Below are 21,786 nucleotides of genomic sequence, written 5' to 3'. Positions count from 1 at the left end.
CAATCCCAAGCGTGAACGATCGTATGGTCCGCCCGGCCACAAGCCAAAAACAACGGCCAAACGAAATCGCTTCGGCCGTAGGGCAATGCTGTGTGTTTTCTGGGATCAGCGTGGTATGATTTGGTACGAGCTATTCAAACCAGGTGAAACAGTTGACGGTGCTCGCTACCAACGACGATTGACCGATTTGAACAGCGCTATACACCGAAAACGCCCAGAATATGCCGATCGGCGTCACAAAGTACTTTTTCTTGATGACAATGCACCGTCACATCGAACAAGAGCGACCCGGGAATTGGTGGAGACGTACGATTGGGAACCGCTGGTGCATGCGGCTTACTCACCAGACTTAGCGCCTTCCGATTATCATTTCTTTGCATCGATGGGCCACGCTCTTTCCGAGCAGCGCTTCAATTCTCACGAAAAAGCCAGAAAATGGCTCGATGATTGGTTTGCGGCCAAAGACGACCAATTTTTTTGGCATCCACAAATGGCCCGAGAGATGGGAAAAATGTGTCGCTAGCGATGGCTATTATTTTGAAGAAGTTTGAAATTGAAAAAAAAGTCTCATTTCATAGGTATACACTACTTTTTGATGGGGAAAAATACCATTCAAGCGAGGCAATGGCGTAAAAAGTGTTATGGCGGTTCCGCTGCATTAGAAACAACAATAAAACGATGGTTTGCTGACCTCAAGCGTGGCCTTAGAGACACCGATGATGCACAACGCAGTGGGCGTACAAATGAGGCGGTAACACCAAAAAACATATAAAACAAAAAAACCACAAAATCGTTTTGAATGAACGAAAAGTGAAGTTGTTTGAGTTCGCTGACATTGTAGAGATATCAAAAGAATGTTTTGGCTTTATATTGCATGATCATTTGACTATGAGAAAGCTTTGTTCAAAGTAGGTGCCGCGTTTGCGCACTGTTTTGTTTCATTAAGATAACGCATCGTGTCACAATTCACTGAAAACAATGCCAAAACTAATAGGACTATGAATAAGTTCGTGCGGTTTTTTTTCGAAATTTGAAACTTTATTGACGTAAAATGGTTACAAATTTAATATTCAAAATATTGTCCATCGCTTACTACTACTTTTTCCCATCTTTCTGGCAATTCACGGATTCCCTTTGTGAAAAATTCGGTCGGTTTTGCCGCAATCCACGAATCGATCCATTTTTTGACTTCATCGTAATTACGGGAAGAGATAGTAATCGGATGGCGCAAGGTCTGGACTATACGGCGGGTGGGGTAGGACATCCAATTTGAGCGTTTCTAAGTATGTTTTGACCACTTGTGCAACATGTGGCCGAGCATTGTCATGTTGCAAAATAACTTTGTCGTGTCTATCGGCGTATTGCGGCCGTTTTTCTCGCAGTGCTCGGCTCAAACGCATCAATTGTCGTCGGTAGACATCCCCCGTAATCGTTTCATTCGGTTTCAGTAGCTCATAATACACAACACCCAGCTGGTCCCACCAGATACACAGCATAACCTTCAGGCCATGAATATTCTGCGCCGACGTCGATGTTGAAGCATGGCCAGGGTATCCATACGTTGCCCGACGTTTTGGATTGTCGTAATGGACCCACTTTTCATCGCCAGTCACAATTCGATGCAAAAAACCCTTCCTTTTGTGCCGTTGAAGCAGTTGTTCGCATGCCATAAAACGGCGTTCAACGTCTCTTGGCTTCAATTCATACGGCACCCAATGGCCTACCTTTCGGATCATTCCCATGGCTTTTAAACGTTTGGAAATGGTTGATTGATCAACTCCCAAAGTTTTTGCAACCTCTTCTTGCGTTTGAGCCGGATCTTGATCGAGCAATTCCTCCAATTCGGTATCCATGAACTTTGGCGGCGCACCCTCGCGTTCTTCGTCTTCCAAGCCAAAATCACCACTTTTAAAGCGTGCAAACCACTTCTGGCACGTTCGCTCAGATAGAGCATGCTCACCATAAACTTCCACCAAGATACGATGACTTTCGGCTGCTTTTTTCTTCATATTAAAATAATGAAGAAGAATTCCCCGCAAAAACACATTATTTGGCACGAAATTCGACATTTTCAAGTGTGGTAAAAATATTGTTGTTTACGCTTCAAATAAAAAACTTATATGACGTTTGTGCCTTACGACAGTAGCTCTCCAATGAATGTTTGGAAATGTGGATCGATGGAATAATAATCAAGTTACGCCATCTGTTGTAAAACCGCACGAACTTATTCATAGTCCTATTACATAAATTGAATTTCGAATTACTCCCACGTCCACCCTATTCGCCAGATTTGGATCCCAGCGACAACTGCCCGTTCGCAGACCTAAAAATGATTGCGTTGTTCTTGGTGGAAGTTACGTTGATGAATAAAATTAATTTTGAACAAAATAAAAGACGTGCTTTTTATGTTAGGCCCGGAACTTTTGAGCCCATATGCTATGTCGCATCATAAAAATTTCATACAAACCGATCCGGCCTCATATCCCTAAGTAGAAATGTAGTTAAATATATGCCAACCAAAGAAAAAACACCCGAGTTGAAGAGTTGATGAACAAAGAGGAAACCGCTTATCATTGTTAGCATTTCTCTTGTCTTTTTTCGAAATCTTTGTCAACATTTCAGGGTTTATTAAGCGTAATCGCGGCGCATCATTTAAATGTGCATGCAAAAAATGCGTGAGTGCGCATGCAAGGCAATTACAGTGTTTATTTAATTCATATACGCACATGCACCCACACTATACAGCATATACATATGTAGATTAGGGTGCATCACTCCCCACACAAAATAAATGGGTACTGGTTTCCGATAGGATTTATAAAATTTATTATATTTTAAGATTTCCACAAAAAATTTTTGGAAAAATATTCAGATTTACGTGAGCTGAACTTATTTTTAAATAATAAAATCTGTTTATAAATAAAAAAAGTTATAAAACGTTTTTAAAAATATGTTTTCTAAGAAACAACCTCAGATAATAGAAGAATTAAAACTTGAAAGGTTTGCCTAGATTAAAAAAAAATGTAATTAACAGAATCAAAGTAGTGATATATGCGAAAAAAGGGGGAAAAATTGGTACTTAAGTTAAAAAAGGGTGGGGAAATACCTTTCCAATGATATCTTAGAAGTATGAGTCGGTCACAATTTGGCTGAGTTATTCAAGTTTTCCTTAAACCTATCTTCCAAAAAAAAATCAAAAATAGCTTCAAAAATGTTATTATTGTACTTGGTTTTAGTTATTTAATATAAATATTTTAAAATATTTTAGCTTAAGCCTTTTTTTATTTTAGCTTAAAACTTTAAACTTTTCTTGTATTATCTGAGGTTACTTAAAAAAATATACTTTTAAAAACTAATTTTGCTTATAAAAAACTCGTTCTATGGAGGTACTTTCAATCGATTCAGCTCAACTAAATCTTAATATGTTTCTGAAATATTTTAACGGCTGTTTTAAAATATAATACTTTTTATAATTCCGATGGAGAAACCCTAACTTTTTTATGAGACATCCTAATGTATGACCCAACATTTTTTTTCTTTCTTGGTGGTTCCCACAAAATTTGTACCAAAAAAGTTAGTCATTTTCATTTATTTTGTATTTAATATTTACTTGTCCCGAATACTCCTCCGAACTCCCAAATAAACTTTTACATTGACAGTCAAGCAGCTGTCAAAGTGAGCACCTGCAATGACAAACTCAGACTGGGAAACAAGCCACCATCTACTGGGTTCCAGGTTACAAGGAAATTGAAGGAAACGGGCAAGTGAATATACTAGCCAAAGCAGGCGCAAATCTTCCTGCATTTAGCACGGCCGGTATACAACCATCTCTCTGCAAATGACCACTGAATGTAGCAGCAATGATTCAAGTTGCGAACTCAAGATGGGAAAGAACCAGCTCATGCAGGATGGCAAAAATTTCAGGCATAATGCCAGGTCTACGAACTATAACATATTTTATTTCTTCCCAGGAAAGGAGTGTAAACTTGTAGTGGTGATTCTGACGGGAATTTGTCTCACTCCATCGTATGCGACCAAACTAAAGCTAATGCAGAACGATACATGCAGAATATGTATCGAAATGAGCGCAAGAGGAACTCTGGAAAACTTACTCTGGCACTGCCCTGCACTTAGCAAAACACGAATCAACTGCTTAGGTTCTGCATCATTTTCAACCTTAGAATGTGTGGCAGATCAAAAACTTAGCAGCCTACTTCAATTGTCAAAACTGTGTAAAAAAAAATATAAAGTTCCGAACTCTCCATACAAACACTTGGTATCACTGTGGATCAATTTCTGGTCTATGTGCGATCTACAGGATCAATCAAGTTGAACCTAACCTACCTATCCCGCCACACTTTGCAAATTATCATTGAATTCGCATGGGAGAAAATGCACTTTTCACTAAATTTGTTATAAAAGGCTTACACTTCGATATTATTTATCTCCTCTTATAATTTCCCTTCATAAATTTCAAAAAAAAAAATTATATTAGAAATAAAAAACGAGACTATTATTTTTATTTTCTAACAATTTTTTTTAGAAACTGTGTGGGTTTTCAGGGTCACTATTAAAAAATAGCTAGTAATATCAAGAAAAAAGTTTTTTATGCTGGTCATCCTAATGTACATATACCCGTTCGCTCTTATATACGTGCTCTCGTATGTGTATTACATAAATGCAGTTCATTTCCATCACATGTACGCATGCAACATTTACATGCACTTAATTCATTTCTTTGCTGCCTGCCAGCCGTCTGGATATTTGCTGAGTCACGCAGGTTAAGCGCGATGCAAATAAAGCAAGGATTGTATTTTTGTATGGATGTGCACAGTGGTGAGCACAAAAATTGCATAGCAGAATTTCGAAAAAAGTAATTCAAATTTCTTTTGAATTCTGTTTCGATTTGACCGATGCAGTTTTTATGTTGGACATTTTTTCAATTCTGAGTAAGATTCAACCGACTGTTTTTATTACGATGACCCAGAGGCAATATTTTTGAAAACATAAATTTGAATTTTAAACAAAATTCTTGTTGATCGGTGCAACTATAGTATGGCTTAATAAAAGTCTTGTAAAAAAATACGATGCGCATGTAAAGGAGAATTAGTGAATTGAAATAAATATACACATTTCAGCTTATTAGTAAACGTTTTTTTTTCGAAACTGCAAAACTTTTTTTATATTTTTTAATGCCTGAGTAGTAAGAGTGCCAAAACTGATTTATTAAAAAAAAAAATTCAAGAGGATTGATTTTTTTTTACAAAATTCTAGTAATTTTTGCATCTCAAAAAAAAAAAAAAAAATAATTAAAAGAACATCTAAATTTCGATTGCAAATTTACTGCATTTTGTGGGAAAACTGCAAATTGGTGTAGGGGAAACTCTGTCTTGCAAGATTTGCTGTTATTATTATTAGATATCGCGCCGACTGGGGGTACAAATTTCCGTGAGAAATAAATTCCATTGAGGCCGATTTGCCGCTTTTGACTTTATCTGCGGCTAAGTGAGCGAGTTGTCGACAGATATCGTGAATTCGTCATACAGGCTTCGTCCCCATAATCCTTTCGACCGTCCTGTTCGACGAAAGCCTTGCTAGTCTAAGGCCATCCTGCTGATGTCCGGATGTTACGGATGGTACGGTCTGTTCATTTCCTCTTTCGTTCGCGTATTTCAATTTCAACCGGCCTTTGTTCGTGCTTTGAGTAAGGAACTCGTAATTAGAAATCCAGTTATGTGGCCACCATATTCGCGTTATAGCTCTTAAACAGCGGCTTATAGAAGTTTGAAGCTTTTTTGTTGTTTAAACCGCTACGCGCCACGTTTCGCAGCCATACAGCAGTACATACTGCATATTCGAATTGAAAATTCTTAGCTTTATTCTGCCAATTAGCTGCTTGCTTTTAAGCATAGCAAAGAATGATCCGGCTTTTGTTATTCTGTACTTAATACCAGTATTATCGCCGTCGTTAGGGGCGATGTGGCTAAGTAGGCAAATTTGTTTACACTTTCGATGAGCTGTCCGGACACCAGGTCAAGTGCCATTAATGGCCATAGACTTCGTCTTTTCAATGTTAATACGCAACCCCACGCAGATCGCGTTGCCACATCGTCTAGTTTGCATTGCATGTGCCCCCGCGTTTGTGACAGTAAAACAATGTCATCAGCATAATCGAGGTCATCTAGATGTTGCACACTGATTGCTTCCAGACGATTCCTCTGCCAGGCTGAGCGTCAAGGGCATTGTTTAGCATACTATCGATACGTTTAGAAACAAGAGTGGCGACAAAATGCATCCTTGCCTCACTTCTTCACTGGTTCAATTAGGTCGAATGCAACACTCTAAATTGAAAACCAGTATATTGAAACTGTATTTGGCTTACCAATTTATCTGAAGCTCTTTTATGACGGAGCGCGCTTCATATTCTATTTTGATGCGACCGGTCAAAAGCCTTTTCAAAGTCAACAGAGGCCAGGCAGAGAGTTTTCTGCATTTGGCAACTTGGTCCACCCACGATTTTCGCTTAAATCTAGCTGACTCAACCATCAATTTTTTCGCTGATTCGGTTAAGAATGACTTTGTAGAGGACTTTGAGCGTTACGCATAACAGCGTGATCCCCCTCCAGTTGCCCCCAAGTATTACGGTACTTGTAAGAATTTCCAAACAGCACAGCAAAAGCATCGAACAACAATCTGCTGATTGGGGTTTAAAGAAAAAATTCGAATTCGAAGTTGAAAATAATAAAAATAATAGGGCTTGAGTAAATAAATACCATTTTTTCTAGTTTTCTCAGCAAATTTATTTACCAAAGCACTAAACCTCAATCTTTAAAATGTTTTCCGTGTATTTTGCACTAAGAATAGTATAGAATGAGATGTGTTCAAAAAGTAAGGTGACTTTTCATTTTTTTTCGAAAAATATTTATTTATTCTCTATTTTATTCTCCTCAAGAGTAATCCTTTTCAGGTATAAAACTGAGCCACAACTTGTGCCACCGCTTTTTCCCATCACCGAATAACCTTTGATCAAAAAGCGCTTTTGTATGGCCTAAGTTCTTCTAACTATGCGAACTTTATCTCCATAATTGTAGCAAACGTCCGCCTTTTCATGTGTATTTTCTGTTTCGGGAACAAGGAAAAGTCGCCACAGACCAGGCCCCTGCGGTGAGTAAGCTGGTTGAGACAAAATTACATTGTTACTTTTGGCTAAAAAATTCAGATTTTTTATCAACTTTTTTCAATAGCAGAAAATGACCTAGAACACTAATATAAGTCAATGCCGTGATTAGCAATAAATTCAGAAAAATTAATCGATCCGTTCACTTATAACAGATTACCTACAAAATGATAATCAGGTGACAAGACTGAAAGGTTTTTCTTCATAGAAATTGGTTTGGTAGAATATTTTATTGTTTTTGGTTTGTTTAATTATTATTAATGATTTGAAGAACAGGCAAGGAGAGGCAATATTTAATTTAATTGCGTAATTTGGTGCTAGTAATAGACAGTTGGCCGCCGTGGCCGAATGAGTTGGTGCGTGACTACCATTCGGAATTCAGAGAGAGAACGTCGGTTCGAGTCTCGGTGAAAGACCAAAATTAAGAAAAAGTTGTTTCTAATAGCGGTCGCTCCTCGGCTGGCAATGGCAAACCTTCGAGTGCAAAATTTATGACAGCAAACGCATGCGAAATTCGGAGTTACATTTTATAATAAGCAATAACAGGCTAAAGCGTCTATGGATACACGCTTTTGTCTGTAATGTGAATTTATAATTAATAATATGTAAAAAAAATTTAGAATTAGTATAACAAATTTTAGAATTCTGTCTACAAACCCCTCTTCTTTGTCAGCGTCTATTTTATTTAGTTTTAAGATTGACGTGTCTCCTTACATTCGTAATAATTACTATCGATAGGATAGAAAACACTGGATTGTACGAGAAAAAGTATCTTTATAATTTAAGCTGATTTTATGATCTCGGATTTCGGGAGAGAAAAAAAGATCGATGATCGAATGTGCGCTGCTCTCAAAATTTGAAAAGTTGCCTTACTTTTTCAATCGCCCCGTATTCTCGTGTAAAAGTAGAAAAATTGCAGTTTTGGATATATTTGGGGTCTTGATCTTTACTTTGTTTGGTCATAACTATTTGTCAAAGTACAACTATTGCCCTTAAAATCCATTTTTATACATAAAAAGATTTTTATTTGACTCTGAGACATTTTGTATTTATTTTACAGTGCCTGCAGAATTTGTCGATGTGCGAAAAACTGAGTAGCATCAGATATAGAGAAGAACGTAGTGACGCAAACTTAAAATTAAAAAAATTCTTTAAAAAGTAAATTCGCAATTTATAGTTACATGGTTCGGCACTCGAAGTGTAACCAATTAAAAAGGCCATAAATTTAGTTAAGAAACTTACTTTTATTCAATTAAAATACAAAATTGAGAATCAATTTATTTCTGCTCGATATGACCACCTTTTGCCTTGACTATGGCCTTGAGACGGTTCAGAAACGAGTCGCAAGCTGCCCGAATGTGACTAGCAGGTATTTTGGCCCACTTGCGGACAAGGTATTTTTCAGCGTCTGGAGACTGGTGAATCTTTTAGTTCGGACCTTGCTCTTCCAAATGGCTCGAAGAGAATAATCCATCGGATTCGCGTCTGGTAAATTTGAGAGCCATTGTGTGGACGGTTTGAAGTTCGGAACGTTGTTTTTAAGCCATTTTTGGTTCACTCGAGCTTTGTGAGACGGTGCCGAGTCCTATTGAAACGTCTATGGTCTACCACAGAAATTTTTGTCTGCGCACGACTTCAAAGCAACCTCCAGAATACTTTTCCGATAATTCATTTACCAAGCTCAATGAAAACGATTGGAAAGCGCTCATTCGCGGTTACAGCAAACCATTACCTGTGGCGGGTACTGGCTCTTGGTGGCCAATTGATGACTCTAATTTCCGTATGAACGGTCGATCAAATAAACCCTGTTATTTTGGGAGTTACGAAGTGCTCAATTTGCAAATTTTTCTCATGAGAAAACATAATGTGCGGAAATTGACCAACTGAAGCAACTCCTTCGCTCTCTCAAGTCTGACTTGTTGCTGCTTTGGTGTGTGATCATGAGCCTTTTGGATATTGTAAGGCTTGACTTTGAGATCATTTTTTAGTAAGTGGCAGATGTTACGGTCAGGTATTTTCAGTTCTTTCGCCATTTGATTGGCACTTCGTCGGGGATTTTGCTCAGTCGATTCTTCACTTTTTGAACCATTTCACGTGATGTTGCAGTCTTTTGATGACCACCTCCATGACGTTTCGCGATGCTACCAGTATCATTGTAACGAGTAATGATGCGATAAACAAAAACTTTATTTACTTTAAGGTACGCGAGCTCACGAATAATCGCTGGTTGTGATTTTCCCGCCAAATATTTATAATGCAATCACACTATTACGTTTGAAATCCATTACTGATTTTCTTTTTTCGCGTTTACTCTCGGCAAAGTACTTCCGCGCGCTTATAAACAATACTCTGGACTGTCATTTAACCAACTAACAGGCACGAGTGCGAGCGATCTGGAGTTGGTTACACATCGAGTGCCGGACCTTGCATATAGTTTGCTCGTTTCATGATGCTCCTTATGCAACACGTCGAAAATCTTTCGAAAAGTATTTTCTGGTTCTTGGTTCTAAAGGTCGATCAAATTTTATCATCCTGCGAAGCTATGCCATATATTTGCTCATCACTGCAGATCGGTATCAATGCATTCATTTGTATGTAGGCTTGAAGCACAACATCGTTTACATACCGCACATAGTTATGTATGTATGAAGGTACAATGTCTGTTTTAATGAAATACAATTGGCACGTTGCAATAAATTAAACTGTTACTTTATGTAGCACAATGTTTCATATTTCGTCAATGGCGAAAAGTTCGAAATTTATTCAAGCGAATAAAAATCAGTAAAGTTCTAAGCAGATTAGATTATTGTAGATTATCCATTATTAGGAGTTAGAAAATTTAGTAGTATCGCTTGGTACTTGTGCTACATACATACTTACATATATATCTATACCCTCGTAATATTAAACTTCTGAAAGAAATTATATAATATTAAGTTTTTTTTCAATGATTTTTTATTTAGTTATGGATAAAAGTAGGTTATTTTCTATGATTTTTATTTGGCTATGAGGTATAAGGATTACTTGGTATTAAATTTCCGTTCGTAAACCAACTGAGGAGTAGTGTGCGATAAATCAATTTAATAATTAGTTATAAATAATTTTGTTTTGGTTTTGCTTTTCCATTTCAATGTCATTTCCATAGTTAATATTAATCAAATCGCCCTTTCATGTTATTTTTGCCAAAGCGCCAAAACTCCAATTGTCATCATTTATTCGAACTGTTCCGCATTTTGATGCCTAAAAGTTTGCTCAGTATTGAAATGATTAATGCTCGTTAAACCAATTTTGAAAAATATCAATCATAAGTATCGATAATCAGGACCACTTCAACTTTAATTGGTTGATTGATTGATTGATTTACTGATTGATACATTTCCTTGGGCTCAGCGTACCGAATACTCTTCAGTTTGTTGGCATTTTTAATCATAAAAAGTGATCAGAAGCCTGAGATGGTAAAATTAAGTAAAAACACAATTTTAGATGAAATAAAATTTTAAACAAGATAATCGAGAATAAAGCTTCAACTATGAAGAAAATTGAGTTTCGTGTCGTGATAGAAGCTTAGCCTAGGACTAAGCATGCAAAAATTTAACAAAAATACCATCTGTTTACGAAGACTCTTGCCTGGGCAGCAAAATGACTTATAAGTGGAATATGAGGGTCATTTGAAAATTGCTTAATTGTTTGTGGTAAACCCTTTTTAATTTTCGACAAAGTCTCCTTTTAGTCCTATACACTTCGTCCAACGCTGTTTTAGTTTGCTGATCCCTTCCGAATAATAGGATTTGTTCAAGTCTGAAAAATAGCCATTCAATTCTGCAATCACCTCTTCGTTTGAATAAACTCTTTTTCCCGCCAGCCTCTTCTTAAAATTAGCGAACAAATTGTAGTCCGAGGGTGCCAAGTTTGGCGAAGAGGGGGCATGTGAAACCCTAGAGCCAGGTAGAGAATCTGGCTGGGGCAATAAAACTTGTCCCAACTTAGTACACGTATTGCTCCATACTTCATTTAGATTCGATATAAATATTATTGAGATCGGATAAAAAAAAATCGCGTCCATTTTTATATGTTAATACTGAAATTCTATACGGCCATCTGATGTTAAAAGCTACATGGTGGGCCAAATAAGACCTACTAATGACTAAAGACTACTGCCTAGCAGTATGCGCAGTTGCTCCATCTTGTTGAAACCACAAATAAGGATACTGCTCCGCCATTGGCCGCAAAAAGTTTTCAATCAATGTTGTGTAAGAAGCTCTTGAAATCGATTCCGGCGTTACATCATCATTTTCGAAGAAATATGGACCGATAACTCTAGTGGCCATAGCACCGCACCAAACAGTACATTTAGATGGGTGCAGATGATGTTGGTGTGTTGCCCATGGATTTTCAGAGCCCCACAATCTACAGTTTTGTTTGTTGACATAACCATTTAAATGGAAATGTGCTTCATCCGACATCAAAACATTATTTAAAAAACTAATTTGTGTGGCTAATTGTGTAAGAATAGAAAAACTCGATAATTTTAACGCGTTATGTTGTACTCTAGGGTTCCATAATAAATTTCCAACAATTCAAGAAGAGAAAAATAAATATATTGTATCAAAAAATAAAAAAGTTATTTGTGCTTAACATTAGTAGGTCTTATTTGGCCCACCCTGTATAACTCGAGAAAAGTTAAGTTTCTATTGCGCCTACATTGCTTACTCTTTTGTTGCCCACTTTTTGGGTAGAGCAGTTGACTATGCTACGTAACCTACGTGGTGTTGATGAGAACTCTATGGGTAGCATAGAGTGCATAGAGTGCATAGAGTATCTACATGGAGTATAGAGCATAGAGAAACTTATTTTTTTCTAATTCTGAGTTTCAAGCTTTCCTATTATGTTCAATAATACCTAAATCTGGTTTTTACGGTGGTGTGTTTAATTGCCTTGGTTCATAATGAATCAGCCAGTCATTAACAATATGTGCCGTGTGTTTTGGATTGTTATCTTGTTGAAAGATCCGACTAGCACCAAGCTCCAAATTATCCACCGAAGACTTCACATTATGTTCCAGTAAAATATATAAATACAATCTTTTACTGGTCCATGTTACCCTCAATAAATGCTATTCTTCCTACTCCAGATGCCGCAACAGCTCTTCAAACCATTACGTTGGCGCCACCATGCTTGATAGTTGATACTAAATTCTTTGGATAAAGTGCAGTATTTTTCCCCCCCCCCGAGCGTTTGCCGTTTCTTCGCTGAAGAATATATTCAACTTTGACTCATCTGTAAACAAATATTTTTCGTAAAAATCGATCCCCTTTTTTTATGTGATTGCGAACTCCAAGTGAAATTTACGGGTTTTTTCAGAAATTAGAGGCTTTCAAAACTGTTAATGTTCATCAATTTTTGAGTACTTCCTGGATGGATACATTTTTCTGATGTGTTTGATACACGTTCGGTTTATTTTGTGAAATAAACTTTTTTTTTTTTTTTTTTTTTTTTTTTTTTTTTTTTTTATATTAACTTTTATTGGGTTGTTCGGAGAGTAATTTCGTTTTTTTTGCGGTGAAAATGAAAGATGATCTTCGTATAATCGAACTCCGAAGGTTAAACCCAGGCCTTTCAGGTGGGCATAAACAGTTGAATTCGATAAATTCAATCTCTCATCGATCTCACGTATTGTTATTCGCCGGTTTGCATCAACTAATGTCTTTATCGTGCTTCAACCGGCCTTCCAGAACGTGGTGCATCTTCAACATCAAAATTGGCGGATCGAAGTTTTGCAAACCAGTTCTGGCACTGGCGTATTGTTAACACATCTTCTTCATACACATCGGTTAATTTTTTTCTGGCTTGAGCAGCATTTTTACCTTTTCTATAGTAAAAAAGTAAAATATGATGAAAATGCTGCCTATTGCTCTCCATATTTAAAAGTGCACCGACCAAAAACTACTGCGTAAAATCAATTGAACTTATTCACACACAAGCCTTGCTATATCAGCTGTCAAAACATATGACAATGACAATGCGACTTAAGTGTGAAGTTAGCTGTGAAAAAAATACAATTAAATCCTCTGTCGTGAAAAAACGAAATTACTTTCCGAACAACCCAATAGATTTTTGTCCATTTCCTTGAGATTCAAACTGATGTCTCAGCGTGATAGTTACCCGGGGCGGTCACTGCGCGGCTTATTTTCAGTAGAACCAATATTTTTGAGTTTAATTTTTTTGATATTTCACCATATGTTTTTTTCTTTTCGCGGATCCACATTTGATGCTTAAGTGTCCAAATTACAACTGAATTGAAATTAGTACAGCAGCACGCATAATAAAAAAAAGAAGAAAAAATAGGACTTTACATTACATCTCAATAGATCAGTAACTAGCTAGGAACTTCGGTGTGTATGTAGACTTTTGTCAACGTTGCTCTTGCATTTTCCCCCATAATTTCGTTATTTTACGTTAAATAATGGATTTTTTCAGTTTATTTCAAATAAAACTGTATCAACACATTTCTCAATACAACTTTTGGACTTTGAAACGCCTATACCCGGGGGTGGACTTTTGTCTATTACTGGAACTACACACTTTAATTATTTTTAAGAAATTTTTCATGCTGTTGGAATTTATTGCTCAGTAGGAATTTATTGCTCAAGTGATGGAAAAATATAGGGTTTTTCAGTAAGAGCGCTTCAACTTTTGAACTTTTTTGAATAAAACACAAACGGTTTGACTTTTTTAACTATTTTTTTTTTATTATCGAGTTTGAACATATACATTTAAGTATGAAATTCGATTTCTTTTGCATGACCACCGCGTGCACGTTTTACGAAGTCCAACCGTTGAACCCAATTTTCGACCACTCTTTTGCATAAATCGGCCGAAATTCCAGCAATTTCGCATTCAGTATTGGCTCTGAGCTCACAAATCGTCGTCGGCTTGTTACTGTAGACCAATGACTTCACATAACCCCAAAACGGGACGGCTTGTTAAATGGACCGTAAAATGGCCGTAATGCTCTTAAAGTAGCAGAAACAGAACGATTATTTTCATAAAAAATTTGCACGATTTGCAATCGTTGCTCAAGTGTGTAGCGTTCCATGATGAAATGTATACTAATGAAGTTTACAAATGACAAGCGAAAAATAAAAAATATTGCGTCGTTCACCCTCCCTATCGGAAAAAAGTTGAAGCGCTCCTATTAAAAACCCCTATAAATAAAATAAAAAAAATTAATAAATATTAGTAATCAGTCTTGAAGAGCATGAGAGTATGTACATTAGGAATGTAATTTTTTTAGATTTTTATATCCGGGATCTCCTCACTCTAATTCCGGGTTCTTAGGATTAGTCCCAGCATTTATTAATTCATTGGCAACAAATTAATTTGAAAAAATTGTATGCATACTCGTATTATTGTATTTGGTAAGCTCCGTATAAATAAGGCCTGGTTTATAAGGTCAAAAAAATCAATTTTGTTTCTTCGTTTTAAGCGATTCCTAATATATTTCAGAATATTCACACAAAGTTACAGAGCCTAATTCTCAATATTTCCGTAGATACAAAGCCAAAGGTAGGCGAGCGTTAGGTAGTTACGCTGTGACCGTTTTCTCGCCTTTTCATTTTTATGATTTCTTTGAATTGGCGTACATGAATGAAAAAAATACTAATGAACCTTTTGAAATGAATCATAGCTTGTTCCCTTCAGTATTAAATTCTCTTCTATTTGAACTAACAAAATAGATAAAAAAAATTTTGTCAAGATTGAAGTGAAATTGTTTTTTATAGAAAGGCATTTTTTTCTTTAAAACCTCCAAAAAGTTGAAATTTTGGAATTTCTCTCAGTTTTCTTAGTTCATCTAGAATAAAAAATCATGATAATTAGAAATCCATTTGAATTTTTTGCTTTAGATAATAATTACGAGCTGTATCTAGTACGCCAGTTGGAAACTCCAGCGTTGCAGCGCTCTACTAATTTCTATGTTAAACATTTTTTTCAACTTATTTTAACCAGTACAAAAATTTTTTATACTTTTTAAATGTTCATTAAAAGATAGAAAAAACTTTGTAGTGCTAAATTAATTTTTTCCTTTAAAAAAAAAAATCGCAAAGGAATGCAATTTTTAGACCTCATAAACCTTAATAATAAATAAATGGGGTTTAAATATATTTTTGTATTTAAAGAGAAAATTATTTCATTTGTAATAAAATAAAAGACAATAATTAGATTTATATGCATGGATGGGACCTATAGTTTTCAGTCGACTCCGAATGGCAAATGATTTTTTTGGGGACTTTTATGAAAAAGTCATGGCAGAAATACACCCGGAGGTTTGCCACTGCCTGTCGGTACGCGACCGCTATTAGAAAAAAAACCTTTTAATTTTGCTGTTTCATGCACGGAGATCCGCACTCCCGAGTGGTAGGTGGGCACCTTCCCATTAGGCTACGGCGGCCGCCACACAACTGAAAAAGTAAACAAATGAATTTTGTGGTTGAAAAAAGTTCATATATTTTTTAATCTCGTACACTTTAAGTGGAATAAGCGGAAACTGGTAGGCTTTAATACATATTAATTTATTTTAAAATAAAAAATCAAGTAAGTCAGTGTAAGTTAAATTGATTTTTGAGATTTTTTTTGCTGGCGGTCTTGTGAAATTTCTACATTTAACGCACGCTAGAATTTTTTTTTTATGGAACCAGCACCGTCAGTACAAGAAATTGAAAAATTAAAGCGTTCTTTGAACTATAAAACCTGGATTTTAACTAAAGATTCTGTGTAAAAAGTTTGAAATTTTGATGAAATTTTGCCGAGTTTTTATAAATTTTGTACAAAGTTTGCAACTTTGCAATATATGGGGTTTGTTGTTGTATATATAACTAAAGGGTCCGCCATATAACTTTACGGAATTAAAAATGCTATAAAAAAGAAACTACTCAATATTTTTCCAAACTGTTTTTTTTATTTTGAAGTACAATCCTTCCGGTTAATGATGGAACACAACTTCATTCATATGGCTGCCTCGGCTAGACATGCACCATCCCATACGATCGGTCCAATTTTTCAACAAATTTTCCATTGTATGCGGCTGTATTTCAGCTATGACATCGCTTATGTTGGTCTTCAGTGCATCAATTGTTGCTGGTTTGTTGGCATAACACTGGTCTTTGACGGCACTGGTCTTGGTCGGTCACGCGTTGGTTTGTCAATAAGCAACCCAGTTTCTCTTACTTTTTTCGCAAAGTAACGCACATACGCTTCATTCGGTGCTTTTCTTCTTCCCATTGCCGTACGTAATTTTCGTACACATTTTGCAACATTACCATGATTTTCAAAGTAATGTCGCAATATTTCCCAGCGTTCTTTGAGCGTATACACAACCCTTTTCGTTCAGCGGAAGAATAAAACTAATTTTCTGTCAAATCAGATGACAGCTAAGTGTTATCATTCTTCAAATAATACCTAGTTCAAATCCGTAACGATAGATGGCGGGCCCTGTATAAGTTTAGAAAAAAAAAAAATCGTTTGATTAGTATGTGTGTATTGCTTTTTATGTTAAAAAAACTGAAATGTCCAAACTTACCCATGTTTCCTAAAAAGTTAGAGCCAAGGTCTTTTTTTATCCATTTCGTGTGCTTCGCAAGAAATTAATTACAAATTCCGGAATTTTTTAAGTACCGATAAAAAAAACAGAACTGACCTCCTTAATGCACATACACACAAATATATGTATGTATATGCATGCATGCAAATAACAGTCACTGCAGCTGTGTATTTTTATTAAACAAGTACGGCTATTAGTCAACTGGCAGATGATTATTACAGCACACCTTCATAGATCGTTATTTAGGTGTACGACAAGTGCAGATCGAATATTATAATTCGTTTTCTAAAGGGTGATTTTTTAAGCTTATAGGAAAATTTTTCAAAAAACCACACGTAAAATTCAGAAAAATGCATGCAATTTTTATTTAAATCGATAGTACAGTTCATATATTGTAATTAAATGTTTGAAGATTATTTAATGCAAATGTTGACCGCGACTGCGCTTCAAATGGTCCATCTGCTTATTCCAATTTCGGAATACTCTTTCCAATGTTTCGGCCGGTATCTCACATATAAATGCTTTAATGTTGTCTTCCAATGCGTTAATTGAAGCAGGCTTGGCTGAGTAGAAATGAGCTTTAACAAAGCCCCACAAAAAATAATCTAAAGGCGTTATATCGCACGATCTGGGTGGCCAATTGACAGGTCCCGAACGTTAAATAAAATGTTCACCGAACTCGCCTCTCAACAAGTCCATTGTTACGCGTGCTGTGTGGCGTGTGGCACCGTCTTGCTGAAACCACATGTCATGCAAGTCAAGCTCTTGCATTTTGGGCAAAAAAAGTTGGATATCATTTCACGGCAGCGCTCATCATTCACAGTTACGTTACGATTCGCAGCGTCTTTGAAGAAGTACGGTCCAATGGTACCTCCAGCCCATAAACCGCACCAAACTGTGACCTTTTCTGGATACATTGGTAGCTCTTGCGATTCTTTTGGCTGATCGTCACTCCAAAATTGACAATTCTGCTTATTTACGTAACTCCATTGATCCAAAAATGAGCTTCGTCGCTGAACACAATTTTTCGATAAAAAAGTGGATCTTCGGCCAACTTTCCAAGAGCCCATTCACCAAAAATTCTGCGTTGCGGTAGGTCGTCCGGCTTCAATTTTTGCACCAGCTGTATTTTGAAAGGCTTCACACCAAAATTCTTTCGCAAAATTTTTCACGTTGTTGAGTAACAGAGACCCAATTGCTGCGAACGGCGACGAATCGATAATTGATGGTCATCATTAACACTGGCCGATACAGCTGCGATATTTTCTTCAGTTCGCACTCTACGTAAGCGTGTTGGTGTTGGTGGTTCGATGTCCAATCATGTATATTCGGTTCTAAATTTAGTCACAATAGCTCGAATAGCCGCTTCAGTGGGTCGATTAAACTGACCATAAAATGGAAGAAGCGCGCGATAAATTTTCTTAACAGAACACGCATTTTTCTAATAAAATTCAATGATTTGCAAGCGTTGTTCGTTTGTAAGACGATTCATGGTTAAATTATAGAGCAAACTGCAGATGTTTGACAGTGAAACGTGCGTCAGCTGTTTAAACCAACTGTTTAAAAAGATAATAGCTAAAAAATTACCCGTTACTATATTTACTTACATATGTATGTACATTTGATATGCGCACATTCGTTCTACTAATAGTAACTCCATTAAATGATCCAGTTACATTTACTTTCTGATATGAAGTGTGTATGTATGTATGTGTATTAGGGTGTCCCAGGCTACAAGGGGGAATTTGTTTTTTCGGAATTTCAATACGCATACCCTTTATTTTTTTCCATTTGACTCTAAAAACTTAAATATAAAATATTATTGAGATCGGATGCCATTAACCCGTGCCGACTTGATGTCAAACTTTAAGTTTAAAAGTTAGTATGAAAGCTATAGGCTCACAATAGAGAAAAGTTTAATTGAATTTTTATATTAATTAAATATATAAAAATAAAACACATATTTCGTATTTATTTTCTTTTTATTATAAAAGGGACATCAATCATCAAATTTTCTTTTCAAAGTTTGCTTTTTACAGTTGGGATATACCTGTCTGTGTTCTTGTACGCAACGTAATAAAAATTGTTTTGCTCCTCTTGAACAGTGATCAAACCATGGAAGTCTTGCATTAACTTAACCGCTCTTTCTGCCGTATCATTAACTGCTTTCAGTCCTAGCAGCTTCTTTTTAGTCTGTCGAAACGTATCATCATTTGACCACGATGAGGGGCACATGTTCAGAAAACTGTCGGCAATCTGGAGTCGATTAAACAGGAACTTGCTTTTGACAGAGACGAAGTCATCAATGTTTCTCTCTGAAATTAAAACAGATAGATCAGTTATCAATTATACCTATTAGTAAACTTAGTCATAGAACATAATCACAGCTTAATTAACGTACCAAAAAGTGGGCCACAGAGTTCTTCTTTGGATGCAATGTAACGTTTATTGTGGGCTGTTGGGTGTTCTCTAGTTAAGTTAGCAATCATTTTTACTTTAGTTTCTAGATCGACATCATCATCAAATAAAGCCAGAATAGATACTTCATCTGTCAAATACCACAAATGCTGGCAAAACTTCTGCTGCTTTTGAAATGATTTTGTCTATTGTTTTGTAATTTTTCATGGCCTTCAAAAAACACAAATCCTGATACGGCCGAATCTTATATTTCTTCTCTGAATCTCCGCCAAGAAATGTAATTGAAAGCTCAATTAATTCTCGATAGTTATCTCTAACGGTTTCTTTGGTTAATTCAGTTTTGTAGAATTCTAGCAGCTTGTCCATTTCCGAAACATTAAAACAAGATAGCTTTTCTGTACAGCTTTGTTTTTCTCGGGATCGATATTTTTCCAGTTTTCTCGGAATTTCTTGAATAATGGGATGTCTGGGCTTGTAGTTACTTGACTGATTTTCGCTTCAAACACGCCTTTAAGTACTAATTCGTAAACGTGATGACGGCAAGCAAAAATAAGCACTTCTCTACCCAGTTTTTGTTCGAGAAGTATACATGCTCCATTTATGCGGCCTGTGTTAGAAGCAGTAGTATCACAACAGAGAATCTGCGCTTTGTCTTCAAGGTTCCACTTCGTAATAGCATCCCAAACTGCGTCTGCCTGTTCCCTTCCTGTCGAGCTATCCAATTTAGGAACAGCAATAATTTGCTCTTTATTATCGTACGTAATAACTACCGGTAGGCGTTCTTCTTTACTTTTACGTGAATCTAGAGCTGGCAACAGTTTTCCGTCCCGTCCGTGGACAGTTACCGTGTCCGGGACCTTGTTTTGAAAATCAATTTTTATAGCTTCAGCCCGTTTTTTCGCATATCCGTACGAACTCTATGGATGGAGGACTTGCTTATAGGGAATTCATCCGTATTGTGCCCCAGAGCCTCAATAGTAGCTTCAATTATAAAGACAAAATCCCTCACACTTAACTGACACCTGTCTAATGCGGCAACTAACTTGGGAGTTAGATATTTTTCCGCATAGAAATTTTATCGGGCTGAGAGGAGGCTTCTCTTGCGCTGGGCCTATTTTCTTCTAATTCAATTATTTCAGAATCAGAAGATGACTTTTCTAGTGGTGGTTCGCAAGATGATGTTGATGGTGCTAAGGATGCAAAATTTTTAGCACGTCGCTTTTCCTCCTCGATTATTCTAAGGCGCGTCTTTTCCTCTTTTTTTGTTAGTTTTTTGTCCACTCCGGCTAAGTGACCGGGCCGACCTGGTTCTCTTTGGCGCTGCAAGAAGATCTTATCTTCATTTATTTTAATCGATTGAAGAGCATTGGCATGTGCGATGCCAAACAAATTGTTTAAGTTTGAAACAAACTCCTATCGACGCTGTTCAAACACTTCTTCAGTTTTTTTCGCATTTTTTTGCAATTCTCTCCAAACTTGGTATAAGTTAACTAGTTTCTTAACACAGTTAGATATTGATCTTTTCCCAATAAATAATACATTCACGAATTGTAAGATTTGCACTTTCATTGACACTTAAGTTCACTTCACGAATATTATAGAACAAAACTGCCAGTACTTGCCCGTTAGAGGGAAGTTTAGAACCGGTAATTTGATGTTTTACGTCCCCTATTAAAAATATCTCCTTTTTGGAACTTCGTAACTCCACTGACATGTTGACTACTCGAAAAAAAAAACGCGATTACTAATAAAACAAACAAGTAATTACATGCAATCAATTCGACACTTCGCGCGCGCCGTACTATACAAGTACCGTTAGGTTTCCGCGCAACTCGGCACGGGTTGCCGTGATTCTAAATAGACGAAACTTTATTTTTAGATGTTTTGCGACCATTCAAACAAAATAAGAGGGTATGCGTTAAAAAAAAAACACTTTAATTTTTTTGGGACACCCTAATGTGTATGAATTGAAGTAATTAATAGAGTAGATAGGCCATTGAGATTGTAGGAATACCACAGCACCCCTGAGTACTTTTTAATTTATACGTTTGCATACAAATATACGGACGTGTGCGCATCAAAAAACACCTTTTTTTTTTGTTATCCAGGAAAAATTTCTTATGCACATAAAGGTATAGGTTTTATAGAGTAATTTTTATTTTATCATCAATTTAGTTTTTAAATTAAAAATTAAATATTTTATTTATTTTTTTATTAATAAACAACCAAGATGCTTAGAGACTATTAATATCATATTTTAGAAACTGTAGTTAGCTTGGAAATCGGCCTATGATTTTCAATATTATTTTTATAGCCGCTTTTAAGGGCAGGCGTAATAAAAGTTAATTTCCACTCATCAAGGAGACTCCAGCAGAAAGTGACATGTTGAAAATGTCCTTTAAAGGCAAAATCAAAGCAGGAAAACTTTTACTTAGAATAACCGATAGAACATCAACTTCGGTACTAGTAGATGGCTTAAGCTGATGGTTTTACATTTTTATGAAACAGCAAGAAGAAAATTATGAGAAATAATTTTCAATATTATTTTTATAGCCGCTTTCAAGGGCAGGCGTAATAAAAGTTAATTTCCACT

At 36.3% G+C, this 21,786-nt stretch overlaps 1 protein-coding gene across 4 annotated transcripts in view; it reads left to right on the top strand.

The window, feature by feature from the left end:
- Positions 1-21,786, top strand: part of LOC128860379 (major facilitator superfamily domain-containing protein 8) — a 49,429-nt gene that overhangs the window by 13,456 nt on the left and 14,187 nt on the right. Inside the window, exon 2 of one of the 4 annotated variants that reach the window (XM_054097871.1) lies at positions 6,968-7,164. The exons of the other annotated variants lie outside the window; for them this stretch is intronic. The gene's annotated coding sequence lies outside the window, so the exon portion shown is untranslated. The remainder of the gene's footprint in view (positions 1-6,967; positions 7,165-21,786) is intronic. 4 annotated transcript variants of the gene reach the window in all.

Source organism: Anastrepha ludens, chromosome 4 (genome assembly GCF_028408465.1).
Source record: "Anastrepha ludens isolate Willacy chromosome 4, idAnaLude1.1, whole genome shotgun sequence".
NCBI lineage: Eukaryota > Metazoa > Arthropoda > Insecta > Diptera > Tephritidae > Anastrepha > Anastrepha ludens.
This window is presented reverse-complemented; position numbering and strand designations above follow the sequence as displayed.